The sequence below is a fragment of the Panicum virgatum genome, chromosome 8N, assembly GCF_016808335.1.
Source record: "Panicum virgatum strain AP13 chromosome 8N, P.virgatum_v5, whole genome shotgun sequence".
In the NCBI taxonomy this organism is placed as follows: domain Eukaryota; kingdom Viridiplantae; phylum Streptophyta; class Magnoliopsida; order Poales; family Poaceae; genus Panicum; species Panicum virgatum.
In genome coordinates, this window is record NC_053152.1 from 22,549,858 (window position 1) to 22,555,915 (window position 6,058).

Sequence of the window (6,058 nt, forward strand, 5' to 3'; positions counted from 1 at the left end):
AAAGTTCTTGTTGGGTTTTCGTTTCCAAAACTGGTATGCTCGGTTTTGAAACCAGGCAGGCAAGTTTTGTACTATGTGCATGTTAACTTTCGTTAACTGCAAAATATGCAATTCACCCCCTCTCTTTAGGAGACATCTCTATATATACTTTCAAGTGCAACACACTGTGGCAATATTGTGGATGCACTAGCGGCTATGGTGCCTTTTGCCTATGCAAAGTCTACATATCAAGAACCACTGTAGACTTGTAGAGTTGCAGGATGCTACTGATTAGAAAAATCTGAACACAAGAATCCCCCGAACCTTTTGACTGAGCTCCTTGCGAGGTTGATCATTCGGGCTTCAGGGCATCATCTAGCTTTGTTGATTGCTCATATGCACACCAATTGTAAACTGACTTACCACAAATGCACAGAATAATGTAGCCTTTTCTCTAAGTATTCTTGTAAGGTTCCTCAAATCCTTAGAAACAAGCTAGCAAGAACTAGACTAACTAGGAATCAAGAAACATGATTCGAGTTGCAAGAACCATTAGCTATATAGATGCGGGACCACCGAGATCATACATCTGATCCGTGATTCCTAGATAAAGAACTAGGACGTGGATCTTCATCGCCTCGCACATAGGCTAGAGTAGCCTAAGAGTAACTCCAACAGCTTCTCCAAATCTCATTAGCCAAATTGTATTTTACCTAACCATTTAGCTAAGATTTCATCTCTATATTGCGTTTCTTTCCAACAGACTAGCCAAATAAAGTGGGCCAAATTGGACTGATCACTGCAAGCTATACTTTTTTCACCCAACCAGATCTACCCTTTTGGAAATCTATCTCTGCAAGTGGGCCCGGGGCATCCTTGGCCACGCACGTCGCCGACGGCGGGTGCAGCAACCGTGGCGGCGGCGGCCAGCACCAGCACAGAGAGGGCAGCAGCGTGAGCTCAACGAGCACGGTGGCGGTGCCAGGTACGCAGTGGAAGGGGGTGGCATCGAGAGGGAAGGGGGCGGCGGCCATGGTCGGCGGCGTGCATGGCGCACGGATGCGGCGAAGGGCATGGCGAGGGGTGCGGCGGAGTGCATGGCGGGGTGAGGCGAGCATGGCGGGACGCAGCCGGGTGCGAGATTTGTCCGGCGGCGGGCATGGTGGGGCGCTGCGAGGCGGGCAGGCGGGCATGGTGGGGCGCGGCCGGCGACGAGCATGGTGGGGAGCGGCCGGTGGGGTTGGTGACAGGCATGCCGGGGCCGGCGGTGGGCATGGCGGGGCGCGGCGGGGCCGGCGGCGGGCATGGCTGGTCGCGCCGGGGCATGGCGGGGCTGGTGCGGCATGGTTGGGAGGAAGCAGAGGGTGGGCCCAGATGAAAATAGAGAAGCCATGTGCTGAGGCAAAAATAGCTGGCAGGGGAAGCGGGATGCATACTCAGATAGCGAAGATGGGCAAATGAAAAAGCTGTTGGATCCCGTTTTTATTCTTGTTGGACTATTTTTAGCTATCCAGCTTCTTTTAGAGAAGCTGTTGGAGTTGCTCTAAGCTATCTTCTAGACAATTGTACAATGTTTGTAGAATTTGTAGCAGTGAAAACTAGCGGCGGGTGTCGCGTCCGGCTCTAAAAATACATTTTTATCCGCCCCTAAAAACCATTTTCGTAGTAGTGAACCCTTTAGTTCTCTCTAGATGAATGTTCTTCAAGTTTATTTAATTTTTTAGGGGGGGACACCAACCACTGAATGAACTTTCAGGTGCTGCGAGATTTTCTCACACCAAATACTAAAATATACTACTGCAGCTGACCTCATACTTACACGTGGGATCCTAGTGGGTCTTTGATGCCAAGTTCTTTTATTTAACGATTTCTTTTGTTTGTCATCCATGGCAAGTTTTATGATTGTTTTAATTCGTCACTAATTCTGCTGGCTGGCCATGTTTATGACACATTTTCATGGAAAACATCTCATAAATCTAAATGCTTTGACCCCTAGCATAAAAATTTTGTCACTAATAAACAAATTAGTTGTAGTAGTTGCCAATATGGTTTCGACATCTTCCTCTCTATCTCACGGGACACTTTTGTATATTGGAGCTATTTGTTTTTTTTCCCCAAAAGAGTGATGTACAATATAATATGCTGATATTCCTAAGGTTCTAAGAGTGATGTTTTTTTTTGTATATTGGAGGTATATATAAGGTTCAGTTCATCTACACAGACAACAAATGTAGAAAGAAGCTCACACAAGGATGAATATGGAGGCGGGTTCACCGGAGCGGTCCCCATGCTACCACAGTCCATATATCGTTAGACCAATAACCCTCTTTGGTTGAGTAGACTCCCTAAATATGGAGAATCTTCCATATAAGAGTACTTAATTAGTACCATTATGTAAACGGACTTTGTTTCTCAATCCACCATTAAACCGGAATACTACACATTCCTTTTTTTATGATGAAAAATGCATCCATTTTTTAGAAATACCAAAGCAATATGCCATTATATATCAAGATTAAGTAGATTCTTTCAAACAATTAGAAAATATATGTTGGAATCCTTTTAGATAGTGTTTTAAGAAGATTGTGCACAATAATAACCAAACAACATAAACGAGATACGGTCCCAAGCCACAATCCTTTATTTTTGTATTCTTTTGGCATCATTCTCCTCATTTATGTTATAGTCATCTTCCTGGGTGTATTTTGGCATCATTCTCCTCAGTATTGTGGGCCCGGAGATGAACAACAAGCATTATTATATTCATTATTGATAAACAGGTAAGATTTAATCAGGCAAAGGATATTAATGGCACAGAAAATATGGAAAGGATACTTGGTAGTAATTTATTAGTATCCCTTTTATCTCACTGGATGTGTCCTGTATGTCTCGCCTCTCTGTCCATTATACTCCATATATTTTCTCTTCTCCGGTATTCTCTCTCCTGGTCATAGTAGCTACCCCATACTTCATACTTCACTGAGCAGACCATGTGTGAGAATTTCCCCATTACTCTGTCATCAAGAGGTGATTCTTTTCTCTTACTTTAATTTCTCTTGTGTGTTTTATGTTCATATTTCTCGCAATTCTCCATATCCCACCTTAATCTTATTTCCACTAGTAGATACCATAAGGTAAAGTTCCTCTATATACAACAACTCAAATTGTTTAATTTTTTCAGATCTGGAGGTAGTACTTGAATAAAGGGGCAATAATAGTTTCTTAATCAATTTTCTGATTTGCTAATCTTTGTTCAGATTGATCTTGCTTCGATCAGTTCCAACTTTGATGAAGGCAACATGCATGCATGTTTGGATCAGAATAGGACTTCAGATCTCACGTATATCATGAAGAAGTTCCTTCTGACATAGTACGTTCTGTCCATAGTTCCTGATCTTTCATCTTTTTGCCAAGGCCAGAGATATATGTTTATTCTGATATATATCATGTAGCTATTTGTTCTCTGATCTCTCTTATCTGCTCATTTAGCTTATTTAACTTTATCTGAGAAGTCCTCTTACATGTGTCTTTTATTTTTTAATTCCTTGTACCATATGTTTGACGAAGTAATATATTTTTGAGGAATCTGGATATAATATCATAGATAACTAGAACACCGGTTATGTTGGTTCTTGTTACCTCTTGTAGAATGGGTCATGTATTATTCTGAGTATCAATTTTCGTCTCTTTTTTTATGCCACACATCAATTATGCTGTTACATTCATTGGACGTTGGTTTAACAGAAAGGTCACATGTTGCCTTTGTCTTAGTCCTGTGTATCACAAATTTTCTAACTATGTTGCCCCAGCATGTTTATATGTTATAGATGATTGTAAAGTACCTATAGGTACTTTCAGGTACTTTTACCTGGAACTTTTTTCTAGTCGTTGATCTATGGAAGGTATTTATAAAGATTAAATTAAATTAGTATTCGGTCTCACTTTTTAGTACTTGGTTCCATATTTTGGAAGTACCAGATACTTTATTCTAGGTACTTCTAAGTACTTCCTACCTTTACCACCGTAGAATTTTATTAGATGGACAAAGCTCCTATTTTTTCAATCATTGTAAAATTTATCGTTATAGAAATATTGTTTATCTCGTCTCTTATTAAATCCATATATAAAATTAATCTAATTGAGAATCTGCCTTCTTTGTATTTCAGGACAAACTATGGATGCTCCCACCAGAGGCATTTGAGATAGGATTGAGTTCAGTTTACTTCTGTTCCATAAAAGCTCATTACCTTTTCTCGGTGCTAGCTGTTGAAAAAGACACAACCTACATACAAAGGTTGGAAATAAAGTCAAAGAAGAAATTCTGCAATCCAGTTCACCACACATTCCATATCAAAGCTCACTCCCATCATAGCAAAGCTCGTTCACCCCAGCTATGGGCAAAAGAAAGCAATTAAGTGAGGAGCTGAACATGGCAGATACTTCTGAAGAATCCCGTGGAGAGCAGTTTGTGTGTAGAGTTGCAAGTTCTGGCTTGGTTCTAAAGTTCAAGTTGGACAAGCATGGGGCTTTTCCTTCTGAATCTACCATTCCATTGCAGGAGGTGAGGTCCAGTGACAAAGAAAATGCCACAGATCCATTGGACCATTCTGAGGTTAAGCGTGCTCAGAATGTGATTCCTTTATTGGAACAATATGAGATCGGAAAAGGGGGAAACAAGGATGCAATCCCTCTTCTTGACAATGCTAATAAGGTAGCCCACACAGATGAAGGAAACAATAGAGCTGAGATGGTGGACAACAGTGCAAATGTAGTTCACCAAATTGCATCGTCATTGGAAAGTATCGCTGTGGATAATGCTCCAATCAGAATAAATGAAACTAGTTCCTCTGAAAATGATAAGATTGATAACATGGGGAATGTAATAGCTCGAATGAATTCACCAGAAAATCTTGAGGTCAGGGAAACTGAGAATGGCAGTGGTTCTGTAAGCGATGTGCACATATGCAATCAGTGTAGCAAGAGCTTCAAGAAGATCAGTTCACTACATGGGCACATGGGTAGTCACCGGCGTGAGGATAACAAGCGCATGCGCAGAATGCAAGAACAACCCATTCCAGTGGAGGCTTCACAGACAGATGTTGCGTCTTTGCCAAAAACAAGCAAGAAAAAGAAGCCTAAGTTCAAGCATGATTGTGAGGTATCGGCGTCGGAGGCTCTAGTAGAGATGTCAGCGGCACCTGTTATGTCAGCGGCACCTGTTTGGTACCCAAAGTATAGTGCTGCCACAATAGACTTATCAACCATTGTCACCTCCTCTGATGCACATATAGAAACAGCCATGATGAGGGAAGCGGCAGAGATTTTGACAACATTGGAAGACAGAATTAGCAAGGAAATTAGGAAGGTGGCATCGCCATTGTCTGTTCGTGATTTTGTGTGCACAACATGCAATAAGACATTCTCTTCGTATCATGGCCTAGGAGGCCATATGTCCATTCATAACAAGCAGAAGAGAAGCCTGCTTGAGGATGCCTCTGGTAGCTCCAGTGGTTACGGTGAGCGTTGCACTAGGAAGTATGTGCGCCGTAAGTGTAATAAGTGGTTTCCAACTGGTCAGTCGTTCAGTGGTCATAAGCGCAAGCACTACGAGGAACATAAGATGACGGTGCTCACTGATGGGAATGGGAAGCCACCAATGCCACTGCCTCATGAAAATGTGTTGTCGTCAGGGACAGCGGTTTTGCCACCTGACGAGAAGTCACAGCTGCCAGTGCTGCTTGGTAGTGGTAACGTGCAGCCTACAAGGATCGATCTGGTCGCGGAAAGTAATCCTAACATTCATCTGCCGCTGCCACAGGCTTTCGATGCTGTCCAACAGCCACAGCAGGCTAACTATCGTAATGAGACTGAGCCACCACCATCAGGTGCTCCAATGATTTCGGTGGACACAACAGCTGATCTATCTACGTCAAGACGTGTGCTCGACCTGAATATGCTGCCACCTGAGACCGACGACAGCGAGCCATAAGATGTGAGAATCGTTTCAAGTTTGTGCATGGTGAGTATTCGCAGCCTTAAGTTGTGTTTCCATGCAGGAATTTCTGTCAGATGAATTTTT